This window comes from Gadus macrocephalus, chromosome 10 (genome assembly GCF_031168955.1).
Source record: "Gadus macrocephalus chromosome 10, ASM3116895v1".
Classification (NCBI taxonomy): domain Eukaryota; kingdom Metazoa; phylum Chordata; class Actinopteri; order Gadiformes; family Gadidae; genus Gadus; species Gadus macrocephalus.
Window position 1 is genome coordinate 12,356,096 of NC_082391.1, and position 16,310 is coordinate 12,372,405.

General features: G+C 42.6%; 1 protein-coding gene and 1 long non-coding RNA gene across 2 annotated transcripts in view; both read right to left on the bottom strand.

Moving 5' to 3' along the window:
- Window positions 1-16,310, bottom strand: part of ppid (peptidylprolyl isomerase D) — a 314,679-nt gene that overhangs the window by 36,569 nt on the left and 261,800 nt on the right. The gene's annotated exons all lie outside the window — the stretch shown is intronic.
- Window positions 8,421-10,540, bottom strand: LOC132465675 (uncharacterized). Its single transcript, XR_009527669.1, has 4 exons — window positions 10,246-10,540; window positions 9,386-9,444; window positions 9,105-9,176; window positions 8,421-8,804 (listed from the first exon to the last, which is right to left on the bottom strand). It is a non-coding gene; the product is annotated as an uncharacterized LOC132465675 (long non-coding RNA).

A 16,310-nucleotide genomic window follows, 5' to 3' on the forward strand; every position in this document is an offset into this window, starting at 1 on the left:
TTTGGTACCCACTTCTTGCGGTTCATGTTTTTCACCCACTGGCAGAGCCTTTTCTTCTGTCGGAGCGGGAGCCTGTGGAGAAATTATGTCTATTACCTTCAAGGATATTTCAAAGTTATTGTAAAAAACAATAGGAAGGGATACTATCGTATCTCGTATTATATTGTAGCTATTGCAAATCAAATGGAAAAGACAAGGGCTGGAGTACCAGGGCAACCCCCTATTAAAAGTAAGTATTTAGCTTGACTAAGGAGAATATATTCACAGAACATCATTTTGTATTGTCTGTGTGTCCCCTAATATGACAAATGATTAGAATTACATGTTTACTGAATTCATACAAATACTGCATATGACATAAGCTAATGACTGTATGAATAGGATATATTAAGCTATATTGTTCTATAAATTAACAGTCCCCTCACTCTGTATTTACATGTATAGTAATCTGTGTTTTGTAATCTTAAGGGCCAGAAGTGTGGATTATCGGGGACAGCTACGTCCGCCGTGGAGAGGAGAGAGCCAGGGAAACCTGTGGCCCCCACCTTGGCCTTAAGGCCAGGGTCAGTTGGTTTGGCTGGGGCGGGCTGAGATGGAAGACCCTCATCCCTTTCTTCCTGCAGTCCCTGAGAGGAAGAACAGCCCCGGATGTCCTGCTCATCCACTGTGGCGGCAACGACCTCGGACGCCTGGAGGGAGTTGAGGTTGTTTCCGCAATGAAGCAGGACCTGCAGTACCTCCACCGGCAGTTCCCAGCAATGCAGATCGTCTACTCTAACATCAACGAGAGACGCCGGTGGAGGGCTGACCATCCGGGGAAGCTAAATCACCCTAGGAAATGGGTGAACAGTGTGATGAACGCATTTGTTAGTGTAGAGCTAGGAGGCAACAGCGTAGAGCATCATGGAATAAGGTTTAACTGCTGTGGTTTATACTTAAAAGACAAGATTCATTTCACCAATAGGGGAAATGACATTTTTTTAAAAAGCATTTCACAGTCTCTTGAAGCGATAAGTGGGTGAGACTGACACTTTTAGGGCCAATGCCTTCAGCCTTCTCCACTCTGAATTGTAATTTCAACAGTTTTCAATACTGTAAAATATAATCCAGGTCCTTAATCTTTATTCGATGATGCTCTTCTCTGAGTATTTGATAAATCAGTAATTAGAACCTTTTTGGTAATCATTTGTGTTTATCACACTGTTCATTCATTTCACTGTTCTTCCTCTCATTCCTTTCCTTACTTCTTCTTTACCTGTCTTTGTTTCCCCTTCCACTCTTCTGCCCCAGCCAAACAGCCAAAAAAATTGAAAAAAAAAGTGTTTTGTTAAAATTTGGGTTGGGGGGGTCTTGGAATAAAAGCCTTTTTTATTGTAACACTTGGTTCAAATCCTATTTCTTACACATGCAGCCATTTGGACACCATTCTATGATAGCTGATAACCAAGGTACACACTGTCATATTATAAGGACATACAGGCAGTTCAAATAAAAAGAGATAGAACTTTATTGATCTGGAAACTTCATAAATATGTAAGATTGCTCCATATAATACCATAGTAACATAGTAAACGTATGTAGGCCTAGAAAAATACAGTTCAATGTTATTGCTTAAGAAACAGATTCCTTCCAACTAACTATTTACGAAAAATGCAATCAATAATTTATATAAAAGTAAATGTTTACATATCGACCAGCAACGAAGTTGGAGTAGCCTACCCAAATAATGAATTGTAATACACCAACATTGTTAACTGTCATACATAGTTAACCCTAACCCTGTCATACATAGCTAAACAAGCAAATGAAAATGAAATACCTGCCAACGCAACTGAAATGTTAATATTAGATAATTAACAATATTATGAAAATTACGTAGGTCTCCCATAATCATTCAGGTAATCAATACGTCCGTGCCTGTGACAGCTATTTCAATGATATGTGTGTTATATATCCGTGTTCAACGCCATTCATGTTAAGTAAAAGGACAAATCTCGGACTTCGGAAGTTAATGGAGATAATTCGGAATTTAATTCCGAATTTAATTTAATTCGGAAGTTAATGGAGCCGTGCACTTCAAAATAGGTCCATAGCACGGAGCCGTTTGTTTCAGTACGACTCCTTTCAGCTGCCCACCCAGCAAAAAATAAATACATAAAAATGCTAATAAAACGCTTGAGGAGGCGTTTTGAAAAGAAAAAACTTACATTTTTTTAGTACACGGTATAAAGATAATTATGAACCTTTGATTGATATCTACACATTTTTTGCGGAGACACATTCCTGCTCCCCACTTGTATTGGAGTGAACGAGGATATCTACTTCTGGGCCCCGTGATTTGAGGGACCCGTCCACAGCCCACTAAACCGACTGCAATAGAGTGGCGAAGTCACGCCCCTTCCGGTAGGGCTCATGGGACCTATGAGATCGAAAAATATGAATGGGTGTCAATGGAGAGAAAATAATAATTTTCTGGTCCCAGTCTTTATATGCCCTGGATTACACATATGTTGTTTGTGGATTTAAATGATAATTTTTCATGCAAAGAAAACTAAAAATGTTCGTGAAGAAGTTTGATGATTTTAGGTTTTATGTGAGGCCGCTTTGTGAACTACAGCTCTTCGCTGCTCTCGACGCATATGATATACGTCACCACACCCAGGGCCGGCGCTGGCCGTTTCGGAGCCCTAGGCGACTCGAAATCAACTTGCGCCCTGGACAGGTCTTGCGAGCGGGGGGGGGGGGGGGGGGGGGGGGGTGCTACGCTAACGGTTTCTGGCCGCCCTGACAATTGCTCCCGCGCCCCCTCGCTTCTCCGTTCGCGTCGTATATTTTAATTGATATATTTTTTAATTAAGGGCGCCACCAGAGGGCGCCCCCAACGCATTTGTCGCCCTAGGCGGTCGCCTAGCTCGCCTATGCCGATCGCCGGCCCTGACCACACCCGCCCTTGGAACTCGGCACAGAGATGGCGATCTCTCTGCCCCACTTCACCGCTTTTTCCAAGGGGAGGATAAAAGCATCGAAAGAGGTGAAAACCATTATAAATCGGGGCACGTGCAGAGTTTCAGTTATGCCGATGGGAAGATTGTCGGTCTTCTCCACGCCAGTCGCAGGGAGCGTGACGTCACATACGAGCCGTGTAGTCTTTCTCGTTGTGTTTTCTCTACAGCCTTTATCTGAACAATTGCACAATAAACGGTCGAATGCTTTGCATGAAAAATTATCCTTTAAATCCACAAACAACATATGTGTAATCCAGGGCATATAAAGACCGGGACCAGAAAATAATTATTTTCTCTCCATTGACACCCATTCATATTTTTCGATCTCATAGGTCCCATGAGCCCTACCGGAAGGGGCGTGACTTCGCCACTCTATACCAGGCTTGGCCTCTGAGCACTGGTGGATTCCGGAAATATGCACCAGTCCTGGGGGCCTGCGCAGTACCGCGGGAAGTAGGGGTGCTGGGGGTGCTGCAGCACTGAAAACGCCGGTTATGTGTTGTCGTGTCAACGGGGAGAAACGGGATTTTAGGTTCTGAAGCGTCACATTATGCACCAGGAAATGCTTAACGTCATGTTAGCGCCCGCTGTACAGTATTGGTCCGAATATAAACACAAAACCCATTGTAAGACAACCTATATTTGGAAAAAAGATTTGAAGATCAGATCTTCTTTTTATAAATAAATAAATTGTATTCATTGAAATAATATACGAAAATAAAAAGGCATAGAATAAAACACTGCATTGCCACTAAACAGTAGTGCAAATAGGCCGTAGCCTACTGATGTGTACACCAAAGACTATTCCTGACACTCCTCTGTTCCGGCCCGTGGCAAAGCGAGTCATCCTCGCTGCTGTCCAAGGCATTTTGAGACGCAGCATTTATTTAATGCTCATATGACCTAGTGCTGAAAAAAAGTTATATGAAAAAGTGTGAGGGGAGCGGTGGTGCGCTAAACTTGTTCTGTGAGCAGCTGGATGTTAACCATGGTGTGAACACAATGATCGATTTTCGACTGTGCGCGCATGCACTGGTGTAATTGAGCTGCGCTGCTATAGGCCTATATCTTTTTTTATCAATGTAGCGAGTTGCGAGTCTAGTGCAAGCTGAGTTTTTTTTTTTTTTCAGCACCCCCTGCTGAGAATACGTTCCCGCAGCTATGGGCCTGCGTCCTATACGGACCCGGACCTGTAGTCAATCAATTATTCAAATATTTTTAATTTTGACGGGGAGAGTGAGAAAGACAGCGGGAGAAGAGTGAGAAAGACAGCGGGAGAAGAGTGAGAAAGACAGCGGAAGAAGAGTGAGAAAGACAGCGGGAGAAGAGTGAGTAATACAGCGGGAGAAGAGTGAGAAAGACAGTGGGAGAAGGGTCAGTAATGCCGCGTTTCCACTGCAGGGTGCGGAACGGATGGGATCGCAAAGGTGCGGTAGGGAGGGGGCGGTATAGCCCAGCTATACCGGCAGTTTCCACTGCCGACAGTACCCTTTGTGGTAGGCCGGATGTCGATCGCCGCGGCAGCTACGTAAACATCGTAAAAAACGTCTTCCTCCCCAAGAATGCAGACGAACGTCTCCACCTCCTTGTTCGCCCAAGCAAGCGTTTTATGCGACAAGTTAATTGTAAAGGATAATACCTCGAGGCTACTGTTCGTTTGTTTTTATCCCGCGTCACCCGGAAGTGACGATTCTGTCGACCAATCAACGGAGGGGGGGGGGGGGGGGGTAGCTGGAATTTCACGGGACCCTTTCAGGCGTCTCGTCTCGTTTGCGGTACCCCAACGGAGGAGTCCCGAGAACGGGGCCGGAACGGGTACGGCAAATGCCCCATTTCCACTGCAGGGTGCGGAACGGATCGGATCGCAAAGGTGCGGTAGAGAGGGGGCGGTATAGCCCAGCTCAGTTCCGAGGTCGCGTTTCCACTGCCGACAGTACCCTTGGTGGTAGCCCGGATGTCGATCGCCGCGGCAGCTACGTAAACATCGTAAACAACGTCTTCCTCCCCAAGAATGCAGACGAGCGTCTCCACCTCCTTGTTCGCCCAAGCAAGCTTTTTACGCGACATGTTAATTGTAAAGAATAATACCTCGAGGCTACTGTTTGTTTGTTTTTATCCCCGCGTCACCCGGAAGTGACGATTCTGTCGACCAATCAACGGAGGGGGGGTGTAGCTAGAATTTCACGGGACCCTTTCAGGCGTCTGGTCTCGTTTTGGGTACCGCAACGGAGGAGTCCCGTGAATGGGGCCGGAACGGGTACGGCAAAGTCCGGGTCACGCCCACTTTTGGCGGTGGAAACGCGACCCGACCCGCACCTTTGCGATCCGATCCGTTCCGCACCCTGCAGTGGAAATGGGGCAAAAGTCCGGGTCACCAGGGGCGTATCAAGCTTTCCAAAAGTGGGGGTGTTCTGGAATAGGCGAAGAAATAATCATTCCAAATAGCGATGATCAATTATATGAACTTTTACATACATCTAGGCCTACAAAATGGAAGAAATGCGAGCAGATACACTGTGTGTGTGTGTGTGTGTGTGTGTGTGTGTGTGTGTGTGTGTATGACTCATTGTGTGTTTGTTTGATACACGCACACACACACACACACACACACTGTGTGATAAAGCTGAAAGGAGCTTCAGCAGCCTCTGAAGGCTGAAAACATGGATGCGAAGTACAATGACACAAACATGTCTCAACAGTGTAACCGTGTGTTATGTTCAAAAGCACAAGCTGGATCTGTTGGACAGGAAAATGATTGCAGAACAATTAGTTTGTCATAATGACCAGAGACAAAACACATTTGTAAAGCCACTTGAGGCTGTTGCATGAATGTTCAATAACTGTAGCTCTAATGACATTTGGCTAGAGCATTTGTTACTTGTATGTAGTGATGTTATTATGTAGTGACACACAGAGTGCAGGCTGTCAAACCAGTGGTCAAGTTCAACTTCAAATGTTCTCCATTTCATGCTGAGACCTATCTATGATCTATGTATAATGTTGGGCTTCTGTGTTTATGGTGTGGTCTTACTGATTATACAGTAACTGAAAATAAAACGTGTCTGATATAATTCTAAGTAACAGGATACTGCTCTGACAGATGTGTCAATATTGCATTCTACAGTGGATATACTGTACAAAAACCTTTATATAACCCAGTAAGCCATACAGTGTGCATATCATGTAGTAGGCTATAGCCATGTTAAGCCAGTGCAAGAATTTGTTTGGGCACATTTTCAGATATTATGTTCTACAAAGATCTGAATTATAATGTTTTAGTATTGACATAATCGACAAAACATTATAAAAATAAGACTTGCAATGTCTTTATTTGGCTTTGAAACTCAAACTCATGAGTAAACTCATGTAACTCATGTAAACTCATGTAAAAAGTTCATTTACATCAACAGACAATACAATAGACATTTACAACAAACACTTCATAACAGGTAACAACTTAAGTGCTCTAATCAAATACTCGGTATAAAAAAGTAACGGTTATTTAACTTTCACGTGTCAGCAAGTGGCTTTACAATGAAATCACACTATTTGAAAGAACCAAATGTGTTTCAATTCTACCTTTTCATTGAAGGCGTCAAGTCAGTATGCAGCACGAACAGTTAGGCACAGCAATCTGTGAGAAACTGCTTGAATGACCGCGGTCACCGCGCTGAGCTCTCAGGCAGTCGGGTCTCGGGAGCACCGCTGCCAGCGCTTTCTGCAGGCTGCGCATGCGCAAGCTGTTTAGTCTACGTAACGTCAATTGTAGCGCTGGGATTTACAGAGTGATAATTTGATACAGAGGGATGCAATCATAGCAACCATTTTAAATTGCATACAACAGGCGAACGTTTACTATTTTTTATTAGAAAAGCTGATTTTTGTGAGGATTTGACGAACAAAAGTGGAGGGGATGGAATGGCCTTCCAATAGAAGTGAGGGGGATGCATCGTACTCATCCCCCGCGTCTGATACGCGCCTGCGGGTCACGCCCACTTTTGGCGGTGGAAACGCGACCCGACCCGCACCTTTGCGATCCGATCCGTTCCGCACCCTGCAGTGGAAACGCGCCATAAGACAGTGGAAGAAGAGTCAGCGGGAGAAGAAGTGAGCAAGACAGCGGGAGAAGAGTGAGTAATACAGCGGGAGAACAGTGAGAAAGACAGCGGGAGAAGAGTGAGTAATACAGCGGGAGAAGAGTGAGTAATACAGCGGGAGAAGAGTGAGAAAGACAGTGGGAGAAGAGTGAGTAATACAGCGGGAGAAGAGTGAGTAATACAGCGGGAGAAGAGTGAGAAAGACAGCGGGAGAAGAGTGAGAAAGACAGTGAGAGAAGGGTCAGTAAGACAGTGGAAGAAGAGTCAGTAATACAGCGGGAGAAGAAGTGGGCAAGACAGTCGGAGAAGAGTGAGTAATACAGCGGGAGAACAGTGAGAAAGACAGCGGGAGAACAGTGAGAAATACAGCGAGACAGAAATGAGACAGACAGAGTGAGCCGGAGACAGAAAAATAACTACACATGGCGCTCTCTAAGAAGAGAAGAGTGGACAGCGAAAACAGCTTTCAACCCAGTATGGACGGACTCATTCATTCATGTTCATTCTTCCCACTGGCAACACAAAATCAGGTTCTCGTATGCTCAGACACAGTGGCACTCATAAAAAGTGCCAACGTGAAACGCGATATGAGACAAACCACAACTGTTTTCAACAAACATACCCGCTCAAGTCTGAACTGCGGTCACAGAAAATAAGCAGTCTCAGAGCCCAATATGAACAATCCAACCGGATCCTGACCGATTCATTCACTGCCCAACAACGTGCAAATGAATGTTCCCTCAGATTCACTTGGATTTTGAGTCAACACAAAAAGCCATTTACTGATGGAGGGGTTGTCAAGGTATGCATGAGTGCAGTAGCTGAAACCTTACGGGAGGGCAGTGGCGGAGCCAGGAAATTTCCATTGGGGTGGCCAGGATGGGGCCAGTGATAATTTTTGGGTGGCAAGCATGTGTCTCACCAGGAGATGCAGAGCTATTTAAGACACATACAGCAAACATCTCAACATTATTCGGAATTCAGATGAAGGTGCAATAGAAAAGTATTCAATATATTTAAATTGTTCTTATACCTAAAGGCAAAGTAACAAAGAAGCTAAAACTTAAAAAATAATATACTTATTCTGTATTCATACTTGTTTTTAAACTGTGTTGATTTACCGATTGCTATTTGTGTTTTTATTTGAATTGTACGACTGAGTAGAACAATGGTTGTACAGATATGCATTGACAGCAAGGTATTCTATTTTATAGTAGAGATGTCCTCAGTTTATGGCGACAAGCCAAGTCAATTCTCTCTGTGTATCATCAGGAATACAAAACAAGGATACAAAATTAGAAGTGCAATGTTTTTTTAATCAAGTCTGATCACAATACGGATTTATCTTTAAATAACAAAAAGTATAAAATACTGAGCTAATGCATAGAAATATGAAAATAAATAAAATAACATCCTGAATACAATTAGCTGAATTCCAACAAATGTAAATATGACAAGCATTAACAGCCTGTTTAAATAAGCAGTGTCAATTTTTCTTCAATTCGATCCATAAACATCTATCAAACACATAATAACAAACATCATATTCACAATGGGTATTAGGCGGACTCTGCAAGATTAGTTTCAAGTTTGAGCCACATTTACACATATCAGACAGAGAATCCAAACAGTGACATATCATTAAAACTGAACACTTCAATGACTGTCCTTAAAGATCTATCGGTTCTTGATTTGGAAATGTCTATTTGAAAATGGAAAAAAAGGCATATTTCAATTATTAAATTACAGCAGAGATTAATAACAATCAAGATAAACTCATACATTGGAGGGTACTATCCCATGTTACATCTAATGGATTATTTGAACACTATAATCTTCTTAAAACGTTATAGATTTGAGGCCATTCATCCAACTCTACTCCAGTTGAGGACGGTGACTGGTATGACTCATACCTGTTTATGAATTATCAGGCCACTGTATCAGATTGGGCAAAACTGAAGTGGAATTAAAGTGTCCAGTATGTGTGAAAGAGTGAGTATACCTGGAGGTACCTTGGGCCGCCACTCGTTGTTGGAGGCTCCTCTCTCTCGCTGTCTGAATCTTCTGTGGGAATCTAAATATATATATATTAAAAACATTAATAGGTGTTTAAAGTATTTTCCACAAGGTGTAATGATCCACTATCCAAGTTACACTATCCACAGATACAAAAGATACAATTCATTTTCTACAGCATTAAACATATACAATATAAACTTGTGGACAATATCGATGAAAAGTTAGCAGAAGAGTACAACATTCAATGTAAGATTGACAATTTACCTGGGGATCCACTGGGGCCACTCCTCAGGGAGGACACTTCTGTCCTGCTCTCGATCAATCTTTCAGAAACATCAAAAATAATTACAATAAGGTGTACAGGTAATTTTCCTAAAGGTTTTATAATGCATGCTATATAGTGTTTAACAAACACACTATAAGCTAAAGTATAATATGAGTGAAAGTGTCTCTGGGTAGCAAATACAAATATGCCATACTTTAATGTACTGAAAAAACGAACTGATATGTTTTACAATGCACTTTCAACCTGACCTGTATATGAATAGACAAACTTTAAGCCAATTGTAAATAAGATAACCTCATACCAAGCTGTATTATATGTGAGTCTCTATACTGTATACCTGGAGGTCCATTTAAGTTGCTGCTCTCTGGGGGCTCCTCATCCTCGCTCTCTGCCTGTTTTTTCTCCATCTCACCCTCATTCTTTGCCTTAGCTGACTTCTTTCCACTTGCCCTGAAGAAGGACGCTATGTCTGCCTTCTTCCTCTTCATTATTTTTCCCTCTTTAATGACACTTATCCAAAATGCAGCATAAATACTGTATATACCTGACACAATCATAACACGCTCTGGCAACAATAGCAGTTAACAGCAAATAACTAGATCGAAAGTCGATCCGAAGTTGCAAAAACAAATACGTGTAGAGACTAGAGAGAGATTATATTAAAACACTGTACACAATCTCGCAACGTAGTTATCAAATACAGCATAGCATAGCAATTTTAACAGTTTACTATGTTCTCCTCCGATCTACCTTGCTTCTAAACTTCGCAAAATAGATAGTCATGGGTGGGATAGTCAGTTATTAGAAGACAAAAACAACATCCATTATGATATCATACCTTTCTGTTTTGGGTTTCTTCACTTAGCCGCAGGTGCCGGTCGAAGCGTCAGGTGGTAACAGGCATTCAGGGCATGCTTGAGCCGTTTAATTCAAATACAGGACGTGTGCGCGCTGCGCGCGGCTAAAGGGTCCGTCAGTGTACAAGCGGTGCGAGAAAGGTTCCGCATTTTTCCACAGCCGTCAAAACTTTTGACCGCTGTGATCCGGTGCTTGGGGTGGCCAATGGCGTGGCCGAGATTCTACGGGGGGTGGCCGTGGCCACCCCCGGCCACCCCCTGGCTCCGCCACTGCGGGAGGGGAAACAGAAAGAAGAGCTTTGTGACAAAATAAAGCAAATACCCATGTCAGCATCATCAGCCACAAAGAAAAGTGAAATGTTAACCCAGGATGTGCTAGCCCAGCTGGATGAAGCAATTCATAAGGTGTGTAGGCTTAGCTGTAGATGAGCCTACTGATGTGTCTGTCAATGCTCAGCTGTTAATTTATGTAAGGTTCTTCAACCAAGAAAAGAAAGAGTTCTGTGAAGATGTGTTAGGTGTAACTCCCCTTAAGACCAGTTCAAAAGGAGAGGAAATCTACCTGGCCATTAGGTATTTAAACTCATGGCAGGACAAGCTAGAGCTCAGTTCTCTAACTGAACAACAGAAAGTGGGGGAGTTGGATAAAAGAGGGAAAGAAAGAGAAGCTAAAACTGTTCAATTGTTAAGATGTGTTGTGTTATGTTTTTGAAATTGGTTGAAACCGTTAAAACATTCACAAAGAAACAGGGGAAACTCAAGCTGCTGCTATACTTTATTTTATCTTTCAAAAGAAAAGTATATATTTTATCTATATTTTAAGATTATTATTATATTTATTATCACCATTTTGATTTTAAATGTAGCCCTTCTTTTCCTTGAAGAGATTAGTTTCAGTTGAGTCAGTTGAACCTCCTTTAATAATACATATCTTCAGTATTATTGAGTATAATTGTATAAAAGTGACAATAAATAAGGTTGAAATGTTTTTGAATTGTTCTACCTGTATTGATCTGACAGTCAGTTGATGATTACATGCAGACGTTGATACAACTACTAGGCTACTTCATCATATATCACACTGAATGATAACGCAAGTTAGACGTTATGACGTTCCGGACCTTTGCTTGAGGACATTTTCTCTAACTGGACCTATTTGAATTTTACTTGAATACCCCTGCTGTAGACCATACATTACTTCTGGACAGGTTAGAAAACTGGGTGGGGCTTTCAGGCACAGTCTTATATTGATTCAGGTCCTACCTACAAAATAGGAACTACTAACTTTGTTTCCAATGGCGACTTTGTATCAGAATCAACCAACGTGACATGTGGAGTCCCACAAGGTTCGATCTTAGGACCCTCTTTATTCAACATCTACATGCTCCCACTAGGACAAATCATGCAAAATAACAATATTGACCATCATTGCTATGCTGATGACACGCAAATCTATGTATCACTATCACCAAATGACTATCGGCCCATAGATCTGCTGTGCCAGTGCATTGAGCAAGTGAAAGAATGTATGTGCCGAAATATCCTTCAACTAAATGAGGACAAAACAGAGTTAATTGTATTTGGTTCTAAAACAGAAATGCTTAAAGTAACCCAACACCTTCACTCTCTGTCCCTGAAAACCTCAATCAAAGCCAGAAATCTAGGGGTTATCATGGATTCAGATTTACATTTCGACAGTCACATCAAATCAGTTACAAAATCGGCATACTATCACCTTAAAAATGTAGCAAGTCTTAGAGGGCTCATGTCCACCGAAGACTTACAAAAACTTGTGCATGCCTTTATCACTAGTAAGCTTGATTACTGCAATGGTCTCCTTACAGGTCTCCCAAAACAAACTCTGAGGAAGCTTCAGCTTGTTTAGAATGCTGCTGCTAGAGTTCTAACAAAGACCAACAAATTTGAACACATTACACCAGTTCTGAAATCGTTACATTGGCTTCCTGTAGGTCAGAGAATTTATTTTAAAATCATGTTGCTAACCTATATAAATCCCTACATGGTTTAGGCCCAAAATATTTAACTGATATGCTTCCACTACATAAGCCTTCGAGACCACTAAGATCCTCTGAGACCAATCTGTTAATTATCCCCAGAGTAAACACGAAACATGGGAAAGCAGGATTTAGTTACCATGCAACAAATAGCTGGAATAAACTCCCAGGGGATTTAAGACTTGCCCCAACTCTGAGTACCTTTAAAACAAGACTGAAGACTTTTATGTTTTCTTTAGCTTTCTGCTAAATCTTAAATACATTGCACTTTCTAAAAAGCTTTTTTAACTTTGCCTTTATTTTCTATTTTAATACTAAAATGCCTTTTTAACTTTCTATTTTACCCATTTCTTTGCATATGTTTTCTTTTACTTATCTTTTATTTTATTTTATTGTATGACAATGTTTATATGTGAAGCACTTTGAGTCTGCCTTGTGTATGAAAAGTGCTATATAAATAAAGTTGCCTTGCCTTGCCTTGCCTAAACGAACCAAAATTATAGATAAAGAGCGAGAGAGAAATAGGGGACCTCCGGAAGAGATTGACGTGCGGGCGCACATAGCCATGAACGGTCTGTGGTTTTAAATAACCAAGACGCTTTGTGGTTCTAAATTGATACGGGTTGTTGTTATTGGTATGATTTGTTAAGTAGGCCTACTCTAAGTCCTGTGACTGTCTTGTGGAGGAACGAATTAGTGGAAAGTTCTACCATTGACAGAGCCAGCAGGCCCACAGGTCGAAAGAAACAGACCTTGTTCTGACAGTATCCTATTAGGAGTTGAGTTGTCAGTTGGAATTGAATGTTGGGAATGAATTCAGTGGTTTTTATTTGAGAAGAGTTTCCTTGAAGTGCTGACTAGTGAATTTTCTCTTGGTTTGGGCCGATCGAACAGCTTATTGATCTTGGATCGATTGAGTGAGTTTTTCTTTTATTTTGGGCCGATTGAGCAGTTTCTGATCTTGGATCAATGATTGAGTAAATCTTCTCTCTTCTTCTGGGCCGATTGAACAGTTTTCTGATCTTGGATCAACTGAGTGAATTTTCTCTTAATTTGGGCCGACTGAATAATTTTCAGATCGTCGGATCGATTGAGTGAATTTTAATGCTGATCTTGGCATTTTGAGGAAATAGGGTTCTTGTTTTAAGTTCTGGTTGAGTAGCTCAGAGTTGGAGTACTCGACCGTTCATGTTTTAATCAAAAGGCCAGCTTCAGCGCTCGGTCAACCTTTTATTTGTAATTAAAGACGAGTTAGTGACTAGATCCACTCAGCATCTTGTACAATTTTTTTTTCGATACGCTATAAAAAGTTGCATTAATCGGTTTGTTTCTGTATTCAAGCCGCGGTAGGATTAAGTTACCTCGGAGACTTGTACGGCCCGTTTTCTTTTTAGTTGATTCTGTCATAAATAAATTAGACGGATAAAGAATAGATAATTTGTTTGAAGTAAAGTGATGAATAAATGTTTAAACCTTTTTTGATTCAACAATATGATTAATCAACGATATTGTATTGCTTAATCAACAATTGATTAAACACTACCGCGCTGACTCTAACTGCAAAAGCTGGGAGAAGCAGAAAACGTGGACGAGCATAAGCACGGAGAAAACAGCGGGGACGAGCAAAGCAGGGACCTGCAGTAGCAGGGTTAAAAATTGAAAACAGGGTGGGGGCCACATTCCAATCTTCGGGAGGGAGACAAGCGCCGGGGAGGAGTGCACATCTGCAGCCTTGAAGACAAAATAGGGCATTTAAACAAGCGAGTAAAATAAACTCAAATAAATTGTATTAATAAAAAGTGTATTTAAAAAAAATATATAGATATATATAAATAAATAAAATAATAATTTAATATGGCACCAACAGCGGAAGAGATTTTGAGTAGAGACCGTATATTGCTTAAAGGTGATAATGAGCAAAATTACAAAGGGCCTTCTCCTGGAAAGAAAAGGAGAGGAAAAAACACAAGGAAGAGAACGAAGCCTCAGAGGAGGCAGAAAGAAAGGAGTGATAAAGATATTGAAGAGAGTTTCAGTGGGGATCGAGGGCCAGAGGAGCCTTGCTGTAGTAATAATAATAATAATAATAAATTAAATTTATATAGCGCTTAATAAGGTACTCTAAGACGCTTTACATATTGCCCTATCAAAACTATGTAAGACAGACTAGGAATAAAAGAAAAACAGAGGTTAAACATGAAGAATAAGGTGGGAGTTAGGTGGGGAAGGCTAGTGTGAAAAGGTATGTTTTTAGGGCAGATTTGAAAGAAGAGAGGGTTGGAGAGACTTTGATGTGGGAGGGGAGTGAATTCCAAAGGGTGGGGGCAGCAACTGAGAAGGCCCGATCACCCCAAGTCCGTCGCTCAGTCCGTGGAACTTGCAGCAGGTTGGCAGAATTGGACCTGAGGAATCGGGAGGGGGCGTGGTGATGGAGGAGGTCGGCAAGGTAGGGGGGGGGCTAGGCTGTTGAGGGCCTTGTAGGTGATGAGTAAGATTTTGTAGTTGATTCTGTGTTTAATTGGAAACCAATGGAGTTCACGGAGGACAGGTGTGATGTGTTCTCTGGAGCGGGTACCAGTGAGGAGGCGTGCAGCTGAGTTCTGGACATATTGAAGTTTTTTGAGGACTTTGTTGGTGGTGCCGTAGAGAAGACCATTGCAGTAGTCAAGCCTGGATGAAATGAAAGCGTGGATGAGTGTCGCAACAGCGGTAGTTGACAGGTTGGGGCGGAGGCGGGCGATGTTTCGGAGGTGGAAAAAGGCAGTTTTGGTAATATGGTTAACATGGGGGAGGAAGGAGAGAGTGGGGTCCAGGATAACTCCAAGGTTACGGATTTTGGTGGAGGGGGTGATGGTGGAGCCGTCAATGTTAAGGGTGAAGTTCAGAGCGGAGTGAGTGAGGGTGTCAGGACCAATGATGAGGATTTCGGATATGTTGGAGTTGAGTTTGAGAAAGCTGTTTTGCATCCAGGTCTTGATGTCAGTCAAACAGTTGGAGAGGGTTGAGAGGGTGGAAGGACTGATGGTTTTGGAGGGGAGGTAAAGCTGTGTGTCATCGGCGTAACAATGGAACCGGAGTCCATGGTGACGAAGGATCTGACCAAGAGGAAGCATGTACAGAATGAAGAGGAGTGAACCAAGCACAGAACCCTGGGGGACACCGTGGATGAGAGGAGTAGTGGCTGATTGACAGTTGTTGATGGCGATGAATTGATGTCTGTCGGAGAGATAGGATCCAAGCCAGGAGAGGGCGGTGCCAGTGATGCCAAGGGTGGATTGGAGACGGGAGAGGAGAATGGAGTGATTGATCGTGTCAAAGGCAGCACTGAGGTCAAGGAGGATGAGGATATTTAGGGAGCCAGTGTCAGAGGATAGCAGAAGGTCATTGGTCACTTTGAGGAGGGCAGTTTCTGTACTGTGTTTGGAGCGGAAACCGGATTGGAAGAGTTCAAAGAGGTCGTTGGTGTCAAGGTAGGTGATGAGTTGTTTGGCAACTACACGTTCCAGGATTTTAGACAGAAAAGGTCGATTGGAGATGGGGCGGTAGTTGTTAGGGGAATCAGGATCCAGGCCGGGTTTCTTTAGTACGGGGGTGACTGATGCAAGCTTTAGGGAGGAGGGGACATGGCCGGAGGATAGAGGAGTTTACAGTGTGAGTGATGAGGGTGGAGAGAATGGGGAGACAGGCCTTTAGAAGTGTGGTGGGGAGCGGGTCCAGGTTGCAGGTTGTTGATTTCATGGTTGAGACTATGGAGGAAAGATCAGAGGAGGTGATGGTAGCAAATGTGGAGAAGGATTGACCGGTGGTTAGGGGGGGATCCGGTTTGGGACGTAGGGTGGGGTCGATGGTCAACTGGCTGTGGATTGTGCTGATTTTATCATTGAAGAAGGATAGGAAGTTATTGCATTTTTCAACTGAGAAGGAGTGAGAGATGGTGTCCAATGGCTTGAGGAGTGTGTTAATGGTGTTGAAGAGGGTCCTTGGATTGCTGCTGCCAGACTGGATGATTCCTGAGTAGTAGGAGGAGCGGG